Raw genomic sequence first — 15,582 nt, 5'->3', positions numbered from 1 at the left:
CTAAAACAGGAGAAGGGTTTGAGAAGGGCTGGCTCCCAGTCAAGGGGAAGCCTGGGATAAAGCCCAGCTCATCCCAACCTGCCCAGGACTGAGTTCCCCAGTAGCAGATTTTGCCACAGTAATTTGTAACACAGAAATCCTCCCCTCTCCTCTTTCCATCCTCTCCAGGAGCTGCAGTGCCAATGGATGTGGCACCACAGAGCTGCTGGGATGGATTAGGGACAGAGCTTTTGCCACCAGAAATATGGATGAATGCTAATTTATAAATGCCCCTTTAATTCACAGCCTATCAGAGGAAATTAATTCCAAACCATTCTCCAGGAAAATAACAGCTCTGGCAAATTTCATCATGACATTTAATCTCCCTCATACTTTGTCATTTTTTACCCTGTTTAAAATAGGGTAAAAAATATTTAAAAATATTCATAATATTTTAAAAATATTGAACAATATATATTGTTTAAAATATTTAACAATATAAAAATATAAAAATATTTAACAATAAAGTATAAAAATATTTAACAATGTAAAGTATTGTTATATTTAAAATATATAACAACATACAATATTTAAAATAAAATATTTAACAATATATAAAATAAAAATATTTTGAAAAATATTTAACAATAAAAGATTTAACAATAAAATATTTAACAATAAAAGATTTAACAATAAAATATTTAAAAATAAATCAGTAGTAGTGCTCTGGATTCTGTGCTCTCTCCCTGCCTGTGCTGAGGCTGATGAAATCAGTTTACCTCAGAGGGGTGGCTCAGGCCTCTGGTTGGGGTTTTCCAAGCTCCACAACCCACAGCACAGAGGGTTGTGAAGTCCCACGGCCAATCTGCCGGGTGGTTCTCAAACCCCACGCTGAGATTTCAGCATCGCAGAAGTTTTGGCTGCCTGGGCTCTTTGCAAAGACATCAATTTCACCCTCTAATAGGCACAGCAAACTTGATTTCAGGCCCACCTACAATGCTGTGAATCCAGGCTAACCATATTAAACTCAGGGCAGCTGATGCCAGAGACTTAAAAACCAGCACAAATAAAAGTCACCTCAGGTGTGTGCAGCCAACAGCCTGGCCCGAGGCCACCCTGGGCTGCTTTACAAAGCAGCCCAGAGAAATTTCTCTATAAATGTTCCATTAATATTAACAGCTAAATCCCTGGCCTGCCTTAAAACCCTCAGCCCCACCTAAGTTAGCAGCAAGAGTTCTGATTTAATTTGCTCCCAAGGCTGCCAGAGCACAGCAGCAGTGGCTGCACGCTGATGTAGCTCCTCTGGACTTAATCACATTTATTTCTGTCTCTAACAGGGGTATAAACACTGCCCTGGCTGAGGAACAACCTCCTGCTCCATCCCTTTTCAAGGCACAGGAGAAAATCTGAATGGAAACCACCAAGTGCTACAACTTCTCCAAATTTTCACCTAAAGTTCACCTAGAGAAAAATTCCCCAGCAGTAGGAAAACAAGTGGGTTATTTTCTCCTTCAAGAAATTATTTTTGAGGCTTTCTAGAAATCTCCCACTACGAGGAAGAACTTTAAAACACACCCTGGAGCTGATGCATCGGTCCTTGAGCTATGCCCAAAACAAGGGGTACATCAGGAAATATTAATTTTTTAATAGTAAGGAAAGACCTTTTTTACTGAAATAAAGGCAGCAGCAGCCAAGCACAGCCCTGGTCCATCCTGCCCCTAATAAATCCTTTGGCACAGATTTCCCTGTGGCTCCAGACAAGCTGAGCTCAGCAAGGCACGGCTCAAACCTTAAAATGTCCCTGATGAACCACGTCCCAAACCAATCCCAAAGTAATGGTTTCACTGAGGTGAGGAGGAGGAATTAAACACAATTTAATGTAATTAATAACCATTTAATAGCTATTACCATTTCATGTAATTAATAACTATTTAAACAGAACAGCCTGAGCCAGAGGGAACTTCTTGCCAGCTGCTTCTCTGTCCCACATCCCAGTAAACCCAGCCTGGGCACTGGTTTGTACTGGTGTGATTGCACTGGTGCCCACACCGAGTGAAAAACACAAGCACAGCTTTTACAAACAAGGCAAATTTGGGCTTTTGAATTGTTTCAGATCCTGTGAACAGTCAGTTTTTGTTTCTGTTCATTACGTGAACAGCCTGAAACCTGAAACCAGAAAGAAATCAGAGAGAAGCAGAAGAGTGGGCAGCTTGTAAGAGAAAAGAAAGGCTCAGCAGCAAAACCTCCCCATTCAGAAAAATAGAAAGTGTTAGGAAGAACCAGCAGAGTGGCAAAAGAAGACTTTCAGAAAATCAGAATGAGAAATACAACACCTAGAAATGAGGATATCAGCATAAATACCATCCAGGAGAGGCACGGGGATTTAGTGATAAATGTTAAGATGTAAATGAGATAAATAAATGTAAATAAAAGGGTTAAGAGAGATGCCATAAAAAGGGGTTCTGAACTAAGAGAAGAAAAGCAAACAAGGGAAAGTCACAGTATTAAACACCCTTCTTGTTTCAGTTTTCTGAGAGAAAACCCATGCTTCATTCTCCCCATGTGCCCAGCAACGAGGCAGGAATAAACTAAAAATAAAGGCTCTCTGTAATACAGTTCTTTATTTATTTATCTATTTATTTTAAAAGCATCAAATACTCTGGTATTGAATACTCTGGTATTTAAAGGGTAAAAGGCTCCAAGAGCTACCAGGCACTCCAAAACCTCCCTGCAGATAGTGGAAGGGGGCCAGAGGAAGTGCAGTGATGAGCTGGTCACCCTGAGGGAAGTGGAGAAGGAATGGTCAGGAACATCCAAAGAACACTTTGTGCATGAGCCCTCAGATGGTGCCATGGCAGGGGACACCCAAATGACCTAAATTACATTTATTCTTTAGTCAAGACTAAACTGTGCCACATCTGGCTGTGGGGATAAGAAGGAAGATGAAATATCTCAATTTACAAGGGTTTTGGGCACTGTTTTCCACATAGGTCTAAGTTTTTGGGTTTTCCATGTAAGGCCTGGTTTGCCTGTGTTTCTATGGCACCCCAAAACCTCCTTGCAGACAGTGGAAGGGAGCCAGAGGAAGGGCAATGACCAGTTGGTCACCCTGAGGGAAGTGGAGCAGGGATGTCAAGAACATCTAAAGAACACTCTGTGCATGAGCCCTCAGATGATGCAACAGCAAGGGAACCCAAATGACCTTACTCAAGAATAAACTGTGCCACATCAAATTCTTTCTGACACCCATCTGGCTATGGCTATAAGATGAAAGATGAAATATCTCAATTTACAAGGTTTGGGGCACTGTTTTCCACATAGGTCTGAGGTTTTGGGTTTTCCTTGCCAGGCCTGGTTTGCCTGGGTTTTTATGGCCCAAAACCTCCTTGCAGACAGTGGAAGGGGGCCAGAGGAAGGGCAGTGATGAGCTGGTCACCCTGAGGGAAGTGGAGCAGGGATGGTCAGGAACATCCAAAGAACACTCTGTGCATGAGCCCTCAGATGGTGCAATGGCAAGGGGGCACCCAAATGACCTAAATTACATTTAGTCTTTAGTCAAGACTAAACTGTGCCATATAAAATCCCTTCTGACGCCCATCTGGCTGTTGGGACAAGAAGGAAGGTGAAATATCCCAGTTTATCAGGATTTTGGGAACTGTTTTCCATGTACACCTGGGTTTTCTATGTAAGGCCTGGTTTGCCTGGGTTTTTATGGCCCAAAACCTCCTTGCAGACAGTGCAAGGGGGTCCAGAGGAAGGGCAGTGATGAGCTGGTCACCCTGAGGGAAGTGGAGCAGGGATGGTCAGGAACATCCAAAGAACACTCTGTGCATGACCCCTCAGATGGTGCAATGGCAAGGGAAGCCAAAATTACCTACATGACATTTATTCTTTAGTCAAGACTAAACTGCGCCACATCAAAATCTTTCTGACACCCATCTGGCTGTGGGTATAAGAAGGAAGGTAAAATATCCCAATTTATCAGGGTTTTGGGCACTGTTTTCCATGTACACCTGGGTTTTCCATGTAAGACCTGGTTTGCCTGGGTTTTTATGGCCACCCTACATGGCACAGGCTGCTGAAGAGCACACACACAAGTCCTTGAAGCTCTGAGCCATTTGTTCCCTCATTTCTGGGAGGAGAGGAGGTCCCTCCAGAGGAGCTGCATGGAATTTTTATCTGGTGTTATGCAGGCAAATTATCCCAAAACACTCTTTCTTCCAAGGCTGCCAGTAGTGGCTGGAGGTGCCCTGCCAAGGATGGCAGCAGCAAGGAGGCCAGGCAGGGGATGGCTCACAAGCCAATGGAATGATTGGTTCACACAACGTTGGAATGATTGGTTCACACAAGATTGGAGTGATTGGCTCCCACACCATTGGAGTAATTGGCTCACACACCAATGGAATAATGGTTCACACACTGTTGGAATGGTTGGCTCACACAACGTTGGAGTGATTGGCTCACACAACATTGAATTGGCTCACACACCATTGGAATGATTGGTTCACACAACGTTGGAGTGATTGGCTCACACACCACTGGATTGGTTCACACATCATTGGAATGATTGGCTCCCACACCAATGGAGTGATTGGCTCACACAACGTTGGAGTGATTTGCTCCCACATCAATGGAATGATTGGCTCAAACACCAATGGAGTGATTGGCTCACACAACGTTGAATTAGTTCATACAACGTTGGAATGATTGGCTCAAACACCAATGGAGTGATTCGCCCACACAATGTTGGAGTGACTGGCTCCCACACCAGTGGAATGATTGGCAAACAGCAGGGATGGAATACACCCTGAGGTAGCTCCTGCCTTGGCCCTGGTGCCTGGGCATGTGCCAAACCCAGCTGGCATCACTGCCAACGCCTGCCCGTGCCCCACAGGGCACAAACCACTCTGCTGACGCAGCCCAGGCTCTGCCATGTCTGCTCCTCCTCCTGAAACCTCGCTGGGCTGGGCATTTTCCATGTCGTGGCTGGCTGTTCTGAGCTGTGTGGGTGTCTCTCTTCCCTCCCAGCAAGGATGTCACCGTGCCAAGGGCTGGGGAAGGGAAAGGATTTTGGAGATTTTGCCCTAAAAAGCTCGGAGTCACCTTGATCTCTCCTCAATTTGTGAATATTGGGATGGATTACTCAGAAATATCCTGTTTCCAAGGACTGGAGAGAAAGAGCCAGGCTGGGCCAGTGGCACAAAGAGGCCACCAGGATGACAAGAGCCACAGCCAGCTGAGGAATGTTTGATTCAACAGAAATTCCCCACTGTCCATGTCAAGAACAAAGCATCTGGAGAAGCACAGTGCCAGCTTTGGCTCCCAAAACAATCCTCTTCCATGTCTTGTCATCCACAGCCATGGATTGCTATTGCAAGGGTCTTCTGGGCACTCTGCCCATCATGCCAGGCCTCTGTGGGGACACTGGGCTTTCTTCTGAATGGGATCAGATCCCTAAATGCACTTTCCCTGCTTTATTCCCTTCTAAACAAGCTGGTGTTCCATGAAAGGTGTCACCACAGAGCTAAGCTGGAGTTCTGGGAGAAGGGCAGGTGTAGCAGGGCTGAGGGTAAAATCCACCAGCAAAGTGGGAAAAATTGGTGCATTTCTCTAAAAGAGCTCCGAGAGAGCTGGAGAGGGGCTTTGGACAGGGGTCTGGAGTGATGGAACAAGGGAAAATGGTTTAAAATGACAGTGAGCAGGGCTAGGCTGGATTGTAGAATTAAATTCTCCCCTGTGAGGGTGGGCAGGCCCTGGCACAGGGTGCCCAGAGCAGCTGTGGCTGCCCCTGGATCCCTGGCAGTGCCCAAGGCCAGGCTGGACAGGGCTGGGAGCAGCCTGGGAAGTTGGAGGTGACCCAGCCATGGCAGGGGTGGCACTGGGTGGGCTATGAGGTTCCTTCCAACCCAAAACTGAAAGTCTATGATTTAGCTCCACAACTCTCCTTGGAACAGCTGTGGATTAATTCAGGCCTGTGCAGAACCCACAGGTTATGGAGAGGGTCTGAAATGGCATCAGGCTGGTTGGTGGCTGGAGATGGGGTCCCTCAGGACCTTCAGGTGACATTCTGTGCTCATGGGCAGTAGGAATTGGGATGGATGACAGGCTGTTTGCAGTTCATTTTTAGGGATTTTTGCACATCTGGAGTAGAATCAAGAGACTGAGGAGCCTCTTTGTCAGTAAAATTCCGGTTTCACATCAGCACTGGGAGAACTGCTCTGCTTTTTGCAAAATCCTGGAGCTCTGGGTGCTGCTCCACAGAAACCATGGGCTAGAGCAGCCTGACACAAATCACAAAGTGCTGAGCACTTCTGGCTGTAATTTGCTGCTTACAAGGAGACTGAGCTGTTCTGGAAACCCAGCCCAGATTATGGGTTTCAAACGCCAGAAAATCTCTAACTGAGCTCTTAATCCAGTTTATGGGTTCGTCACAAATGGAGCTGAGCCATTCTTGGAAAGAAAACTTGGCCAAAGGAATCTTTCTCCACTGAAAACCACATACAAAGCTCAGGCCAACCAATCTAGATTGGGGAGTAATTAAAACATGCCACAGCCTCTGTCTGTGGGTGAGGGAAGTGGGGACAGCAGGGCAGCTGCCAGGGCTGTGACAGCAACAGGAGGGACACCAAAACCCACCTGGAGGCTGGGCAGTGTCACACACCTGGGGGGCAACCGGAGGTTCTCAATTCCAGCCCTGCCATGGTGCTGCTGCCATTTCCACCCCTGCAGGCTGGGCCCTGGGGCCATCAGGGTGCAGGAAATCATCTCCCTCTGCACAGGCACGGGGTGAGGAACTCAGTTGTCCTGCTTCAGAGCTTCACAGAGTCATTCTCTGTCGCAGACATCTTTTATGGAAAATCCTTTCCTTAGGATTTTTCCTCCTGAGAAGCTGAGAGACCTCAGGAACAAAATGTAAACAATGGTTATCTGCTGCTGTGGAATGCAACAGGTGCATCTGGGATTGGTCTCATGTGGTTGTTTGTAATTAATGGCCAACCACAGTCAGCTGGCTCCGACTCTCTGCCTGAGCCACAACCCTTGGTTATTCATTCTTTCTTTTTCTATTCTTAGCTAGCCTTCTGATGAAATCCTTTCTTCTATTCTTTTAGTATAGTTTTAATGTAATATATATCATAAAATAATAAATCAGCCTTCTGAAACATGGAGTCAGATCCTCGTCTCTTCCCTCAACCTGAGACCCCTGTGAACACTGTCACATTTTATATTTAATTAAAAAAAATTAATAAAAGAAGAAAATAAAATTAAATTAAAATAAATAAATATAAAAATAATTAAATTATACAAGCAATACAAATATAAATATATAACTATATAGATTTATCTAAAAATATAATAATAACCATTAAAATAATAAATATTAAATATAAAAGTAATAAATATTAAATATTTTTACAGATTAAATAAATAAATTTTAAAAAGAAGCAGACCTGAACAGGGCTATTCCTTTTTACAGTCTCTTCTAACAGCAGCTCTCTTTCAACAGCTCATTTACTGCCCATGTCAGACTCCACAGTGAAATCTGCTCAGCCATAGATGTAAAAGACTTCCCTTCACACTAATTCTCAACAATCCTTGCTGTTCTCTGGCAGCCAGGCTGGCTTCTCTCTTGATTGCCCACATCAATAAATCATACATTATCTATGCTTGAATTTGGGGAAGATTTTGGTTAATGATGCATGAGATAGAAGAGGACACAGCTGATGAGTTGTGCTGCTCAGTAAAAACTGGTTTGAAGAGGGAAAAACAGCCAAGATGGATTTTTGCCATTAAAAACCCACTTGTCTGGTCTCGTGCATGGATAGGAGCAGATGCACTGATTAAAGTCACGATGGATTTGTGCAGTCTCAATTGGAAGTGGAAGGAGAATCTGGGATGTGTTTGCTGCCAGTAGACGCCAGGAGCACCTGCAGGAGTGCTGGAAAATGGAGAGGAAGATGATCTCCTCACCCAGGAGAGCCCAGCAGTGCCCGGAGGGGCAGCCCGTACTCCCAGGCCTCTCCCCACCCACCTTTTCTCTTTATCTTAGCACCATCTAGAGGGACGTGTCTGCACACCCGAGAGGAGAACACCCACACACGGGGTGTGCAGCCTGGGGAAGCCACACCTCAGAGGAGCAGAGCAGCCCTCCAGACACCTTCACAAGGTTCAGGCATCCTCCTTGTCCTGCTGAGCTCATCTGGAACTGGGACAATGGGTCCTCCAGAGGGATTGGGGTTGAGAGGTTCATGGGGGTGTGTCCCAGACATCTTTTATGAAAAATCCTTTCCTTAGGATTTTTTCTCCTGAGAAGCTAAGAGGCCTCAGGAACAAAATGTAAATAATGATTATCTGCTGCTGTGGAATGCAACAGGTGCATCTGGGATTGGTCTCTTGTGGTTGTTTCTAATTATGGCCAGTCACAGTCCAGCTGTCCAGACTGTCTCAGTCAGTCACAAGCCTTTGTTATCATTCCTTTTCTATTCTTAGCCAGCCTTCTGATGAAATCCTTTATTCTATTCTTTTAGTATAGCTTTAATATAATATATATCATAAAATAACAAATCAGCCTTCTGAAACATGGAGTCAGATCCTCATCTCTTCCCTCATCCTCAGACTCCTGTGAACACCATGACAGGGGTGGTCTGGAGGGTCTTGCTCAGGGTTTGGGGTTTTTTCCTTGATATTTTTAACACCTACAGATCTTGCAGGTTTCAACAGAGGCCACATGTGGAGTGCTGAGTCCACTTGGGTTCCTCAGCAGGGTCAGGGAGCTCCTGGAATGGCACCAGCAGAGGCTGCAGAGATAAGGAAGGGCCTGGAGCATCTCTGTGCCCAGGAAAGGCTGAGGGAGCTGGGGCTGCTCAGCCTGGAGAGGAGCCCCAGTGAGAGGGGCCCTCAGCCCTGAGTGTCCCTGACTTTCCCTGGGTATCCCAGTCTGTCCCTGCCTGTCCCTCTCTGTCCCTGTCTGTCCGTGTGTCCCCCAGTCTGTCCCTGTGTGCAGAGGTCAGAGTAGGGCCAGGCCCTGCTCCAGGCCCAGCAATGGCCCCAGAGCCACAGGCAGGGCCTGACCCAGCAATTCCCCTGCCCAGGAGCCAGAACTGCTGCCCTGGGCAGTGCCCAGCCCTGAGCAGAGCCCAGGGAGGCTCTGGGGTCTCCCTGACTGGGAATATTCCATTCCTGACCTCCAGCCCCATCTCCAGCCAGCCTCACACAGGGGCAGCAGGAATTGGGATGGAAGACATTGGGATGCATGGCAGGCTGTTTGCAGCACATGGATTAATGTGACAGCTCATTTTTTAGAGATTTTTGCACATCTGGTATAGAATCAAGAGGCTGAGGAGTCTCTTTGTCAGTAAAATTCTGGTTTCAGGTCAGCACTGAGAGAAGTGCCCTGGTTTTTGTAAAATCCTGGAGCTCTGGGTGCTGCTCCACAGAAATTATGGGCTCAAGCAGCCTGACACAAACCACAGAGTGCAAGGCCATGGAAAGCAAAGTCCAACCAGCCCAGATCAGTGTGGGCTTGGTGCAGAGATAGGAAGGGAAGCACTTTGCCCTGGCCAGAGGGTGAAGCAAGAGCTTTCAGAATTCACCTGACTGGGATTAAGGAGCACAGAGAAGCACAAATAGCAGCAAGGTCTCTCAAAGGATGCACAAAAGCTGCATTTCTTCAGTAGCTGGCTTTAGTCAGGACTAAATCAGTGCTCTGGAGGTGCAATGGGGTAAAAACCCTGGAAAAACCAAGGACAATCCTCTGCCTACATTTTGTCTGTTAGGGATTGTCATTCCTACCACCCTCATACAATGGGTATCAGAGGGTTTGAAGGTCTGACATGGGGACAGAAGGACAGTGGGAGGTGTCCCTGCCCATGGAAGAGGGGTTGAAACTGGATGATCTTCAACATCCCCTCCAACCCAAACCATCCTGCAATCCTGAAACTGTCCCTTCAGTGTTAAGAGAGCAGCAGCAGAGGAGAGGGAAGGTTCCTTTCCTCACCTGTGCCCCACACAAGCTCAGTGCCCACTGCAGGGACCCTCTCCAGCTCAGTTTGAGATCACAGCACAAGGTTCACCTCCCACACCCCAAACCCAGCTCCTCCAACAGCCACAAAGCAACACCAGCAACCCCTCCAGGGGCAGTGCCAGGCTGAGCCCTCCCCGGGCGTTCCGGGAGCAGCATCCCCGGGGGAGGGAGCCAGGCAGGCAGGCAGGGAGGGAGGGGGAAGGAGGAAGCCGAGCTGTTGAGTCAGTGCTGCAGAGCTGCCTGCGAGAGCAGAGAGAGGCACAGCTGCAAAGGACAGATCTGCTGAGCCACGGGAAAATGGTTTGAGTAATAATCAACGGTAAGGAAACCTCTGCTTTGGGGAGAGAGCTTACAGGGGAAATACTCTGCGTGTTTCATGGTCTGGGCTGGTGCTGGGGGGGTTTGGAGCACAGCCAGGATGGCAGGCACAGAAATAAGTCCTGTTTATCCCAGTTAATCCCGTTTATCCTGGGAAATCCAGTCCCTCCCTCCCTGTGCTGGGGTCCTGGGCTGGCTGGGGAGGCTGCTTTGGGGGGGCTGCTGATTCCCGGTGTCACAAAGGTGTCCCCTGTGCCCCCAGCCTGCGGCTATGTGGCCAGGAGGATGAGGAGCCTGTGCAGCCGGGAGCCACGGGAGCCACCGCCCTGCCCGGCACAGGCAGCGCCACAGAACCAGCACCGGGGTAAGTGTGGGGTATTTGGGGACAGGGACATCCACATGTCCCAAAGCCACCATCGGGGTAAGTGTGGAGTATCTGGGGACATCCACATGCCCCAAAGCCATCACCAGGGTGAGTGCAAGCTCTATGGGGACATCCACGTGTCCCAAAGCCAGCACCGGGGTAAGTGTGGGGTATCTGGGGACATCCACATGTCCCAAAGCCACCAGGGTAAGCATGGGCTCTTTGGGGACAGGGACATCCATGTGCCCCAAGGCCACCACCAAAGTGTGGGGTCTTTGGGAATAGGGACATACACATGTCCCAAAGCCAGCACTGGAGTAAGTGTGGGGACAGGGACATCCATGTGCCCCAAAGCTACCACCAGGGGTAAGTGTGGGCTCTTTGGGACAGGGACATCCGTGTGTCCCAAACCCAGCACCAGAGTAAGTAGGACTCATGGGTTCATCCACATGTCCCAAAGCCAGCACCAGGGTAAGTGTGGGTTTGGGGGACAGGGACATCCTCATATCTCATCCCAGACCTGCAGGGACAGGGGGACAGGGCTCAGCTAGGCTCAGTCAGGGGTGAGGGCACCTCCACACTGCCCATGTGTGCTCCCAGCACCAAGCTGCAGAGGTTTCTCTTCTCCCCTGCTTTATTTCTCCTGTCTGGTTTTGTTGTTAAATGTCATTCCAGCCCCTGGCAGAAGAGCAAACAGCAGCCTTTGGAAAAGGGGACAGACATGCTGTGGGGTGGGATTAGGGGCACAAGAGGATGTCACCTGCTCCCCCAGAGCTCTGTGTCCCTGGGACACTTTGTAACCTATCACCCTGCCAAACACCAAAACTCAGCACCATACACCAAGCTGGCAAGGAGAGATCCCTGACCTTGCCTCCCAATCTTCCCTTCCTGGCCCATTTAAAGCAAACATCTGAAGCACAGTGGCTCTGCAGATAAAGCACAGCCCCAGTTTGGCATGGGTACAGCAAGGACTATCCTGGCTCCTCTCCCTGGCCCATTTAAAGCCCATATCTGAAGCACAGTGGCTCTGCAGATAAAGGAGAGCCCCAGTTTGGCATGGGTACAGCAAGGACTATCCTGGCTCTTCTCCCTGGCCCATTTAAAACAAACATCTGAAGCACAGTGGCTCTGCAGATAAAGGAGAGCCCCAGTTTGACACCAGTTTGACATGGTGGGTACAGCAAGAACCATCCAGTCTTCCCTCCCTGGCCCATTTAAAGCAAACATCTGAACCACTGTAGCTTTGCAGATAAAGCACAGCCCCAGCTTGACACAGTGGATACAGCAAGGACCACCCTGGCTCCTCTCCCTGGCCCATTTAAACCCTTCATCTGAACCACAATGGCTCTGCAGATAAAGGAGAGCCCCAGTTTGATATGGTGGGCACAGCAAGAACCATCCTGGCTCCTCTCCCTGAGTCATTTAAAGCAAACATCTGAAGCACAGTGGCTCTGCAGATAAAGCACAGCCCCAGGTTGACATGGTGGGTACAGCAAGGACCATCCAGTCTTCCCTTCCTGGCCCATTTAAAGCAAACATCTGAAGCACAATGGGTCTTCAGATAAAGCACAGCCCTAGTTGGCACAGTGGATACAGCAAGGACCATCCTGGCTCCTCTCCCTGCCCCAGCCAAGGCATGGAAAGTTCTCCAGCATCACCTGACTGCACTGCCCAGGTGCCAGAGCTCCCTGTGAAAGTGAGCTCAGCTCTGAGCAGCAGGCAGAGGGATCTCAGCACGGCAGGGGTGTGCCCCACCCGTACTGGTTGCACTGGTTTGGCTGAGTCACTGCTGAGCAAACATTCCCAGGCAGCTGCCCCAGGGTCACGCCGTGCCTGTCACCTCCTGCTTCTGCCAGGAGCTTGGAGCTGGCCCTGGACACTCCAGGGAAGGCTCAAGGCTGAGCCATTCCCTTCCCACTGCCCCGTGAGCTGTGTGGGAGGGGAGGAAGGGGACTTGTGTGCACAGGGGGTGCTAAAACATGTCCAGAATTTCACCTGCCCCTAAAGGAACAGCTGGGTCCTGATCAGGGAAGGGAAAGGGGATGTGTCCCTTCACTGATGCCTTGATTGAGGGTGTGTGAAGGAGAAGAAGAAGGAAGGAGCAGCTGCCATCCTGCAATGGGAGCCAGGAATTTGCAAAGGTTCCAGGAAGATCAGGGAAGATCAATGATACATCACTTGGATGTATCAGGGAGGGGAATCAAACTCCTCCTTTGAGCAAAGCTGTTCAGCTCCTTTCTGCAGTTAATTGCTGGGTGTTTAATTGCAATCAGGATAGCTGAGGTTTTCAGAGGACCTTACTGTCCCTTCCAGAATCTTTCCTCTTGGCTAATCCCAAATTCTTCTCTTTTCTCCATGTTTGTCATTTGCAGATGTAAAACCAGAGCTACCGGCACCCCCTGAAGCCTCACTCCCCAGCAACACCAAACCCATCCAGTGCAGGTCCTGACAATAAATCCCTCATGGTCCTCCCATGAAGGCCACAAGATTCCTTCCCACTGATTTTTGCTGGATACCCTTCATCCCAGGGATTGGAAAATATCAGCAAATCCCTGCTGGATCTGCTCTCATCACAGAAGCACATTGCTAGAAAATGCCCTGATCAGTGTCTCATGACCAGAATTTTCTGGTTGGCAGGGGAAAAAAAAAGAAGATTTCTAATGTGTAACAGGAGATTCCCAGTGTGTGTCAGAAGATCCCCAATGTGTATCAGGAGATTCCCAATGTGTATCACAAGAACCCCAAGGTGTATCAGAAGATTTCCGAGGTGTATCAGAAGATTCCCAATGTGTGTTAGAAGATTCCCAAGGTGTATCACAAGATACCCAATGTGTATCAGGAGATCCCCAATGTGTATCAGATCTCCAATGTATATCAGAAGGTTCCCAGTGTGTATCAGAAGATTCCCAAGGTGTGTCAGAAGATTCCCAAGGTGTGTCAGAAGATTCCCAGTGTGTATCAGAAGATTCCCAGTGTGTATCAGAAGATCCCCAACATGTATCAGGAGATTCCCAATGTGTGTTAGAAGATTCCCAATGTGTATCACAAGATCCCCAATGTGTATCAGAAGATTCCCAGTGTGTATAAGAAGATTCCCAAAGTGTATCAGATGTTCCTGGCACACGTGGGCCATGGAACCCCAGGGGAAGGCCAGGAGCCATTGCATCCTAGCAGGGAAATCGATTTTTATACAGCGAAACCAAATTATGCTCCCAGTGATGTTGGTACAAATTCAGACAATTTCCAAATCAGCTCCTGGGATGGAATAAGGAGTTTTGGAGCTCAGGTGTGTGGGAATCCCTTTCCCATGCCCAGTGCAGCACCCCCAGAGCAGAGGCTGTCCCCAATCCTGCCCTGTCACAGAGCAATGACAGCAGGGCCCCAAAGCCCACAGCTGTGGGGGGGACCCTGCCTGACCCCTCCTGTGACAGCGGGACCACAGTAAAGGTGGATGAAATCAGCTGCCTGGGAGTGTGGGGGTTTTTATTCTGGAATGAGTTTGGGGTCACTGCAGTGCCTGGGATCCTGCACTGGCAGCACAGGGGGATAAGGGGATCACATGGGGGGGCACTGATAAGGGAATCACATGAGGGGGCACTGATAACGGGATTATCTGTGTTTGGGGGGTCTCTGATAAGAGGATCCTTTGTTGGGGGTCACTGATCATGCATTGGGGAGGTCACTGATAAGAGGATCCTTTGTTGGGGGTCACTGATAAGGGGATCCTTTATTGAGGGGGTCACTGGTAAGGGACTGATAAAGGGATTCTTTGTGTGGGGTCACTGATAAGGGGATCCTTTGTGTGGGGTCACTTATAAGAGGGTCCTTTGTGGATATCACTGATAAGGGGATCCTTTGTTGGGGAGTCACTGATAAGGGGATCTTTTGGTTGGGGGTGTCACTGATAAGGGGATCTTTTGGTTGGAGGGTCACTGATAAGGGACTGATAAGGGGATCCTTTGTTGGGGGTCACTGATAAGAGGATCCTTTATTGGGGGGGGTCACTGATAAGGGACTGATAAGGGGATCCTTTATTGGAGGTCACTGATAAGGGGATCATGTGGAGACCTCGCTGATAAGGGGATCCTTTGCCTGGAGTCACTGATAAGGGGGGTCCTTTGTGGAGATCACTGATAAGGGTATCATGAGTTAGGGGCTGGCTGCTGAGGGAATGTGCTGGGGCCTGAGGCAGGAGGAGATGGATCTCATGTCACCATTCCTGCTGACAGAAACAACAGGAGAAGGAGCAGAGTCATCCTGTACCATGGCAAGTGCCAAGTCCTGGTGCTCCAGGGCTCAGCCTCCTGCTGCCACCCCAGCAAACCTCTGGCCTTTGCTTGCATGAGGTTCTGTGAAGGGGAAATGGCTGGTGGCAGGAGGGTTTGGACACAAACGAGTCCCAGGCTGTCCCTGACCCCTGAGGCACCTCCTCATCACCCAGCTGGTGGGCAGGAGCTCTCCAAGGTGAGCAGCTTTCCTGCATCTTTTATTAGAGTCCTATTTCCACTCGTTCATCCAGGACAAGGGATTAGAGCTTCCTTCTCTGCCCCATGACTCCTCCACACTGGAGTGTGGGGACAGTTCTGCTTTGGTGTTTTCGTGTCCCTCTGGTCACTTGGCCCAGCTGTGGTGGGTGTGGAGCACTGTGGAAATAAGTCTGGTCAGTGAGAGGGAAAGCCAGAGACGCTTTCCCATGAATTGGTCTGGGAAGTTTTAGTGAGGCAGAGAGAAAAAGAAAGGTAAACAAATTATAAACTATCTGCAGGTGTTGTTTTCAACAAGTTGTTTTCCTCCTAAGATGTTTTACCAAAGGGTGTCTTCTTAATTAGCCAATCAAGTGAAATGTGTTGATTAAATGACCAGTCAGGTCCCCCTGTATCCAACCAGGCTATAAAAGAAG

General features: G+C 48.7%; 1 long non-coding RNA gene across 1 annotated transcript; it reads left to right on the top strand.

The window, feature by feature from the left end:
* Positions 1 to 10,182: 10,182 nt before the first annotated feature.
* On the top strand, positions 10,183 to 14,142 carry LOC132082193 (uncharacterized). Its single transcript, XR_009419777.1, has 3 exons — positions 10,183 to 10,319; positions 10,581 to 10,682; positions 13,055 to 14,142. It is a non-coding gene; the product is annotated as an uncharacterized LOC132082193 (long non-coding RNA).
* The last annotated feature ends 1,440 nt before the right edge of the window (positions 14,143 to 15,582 follow it).

The sequence above is a fragment of the Ammospiza nelsoni genome, chromosome 20, assembly GCF_027579445.1.
Source record: "Ammospiza nelsoni isolate bAmmNel1 chromosome 20, bAmmNel1.pri, whole genome shotgun sequence".
Taxonomy (NCBI): domain Eukaryota; kingdom Metazoa; phylum Chordata; class Aves; order Passeriformes; family Passerellidae; genus Ammospiza; species Ammospiza nelsoni.
The sequence above is the reverse complement of the archived record's forward strand: the minus strand, read 5'-3'. Positions and strand labels throughout refer to the sequence as shown.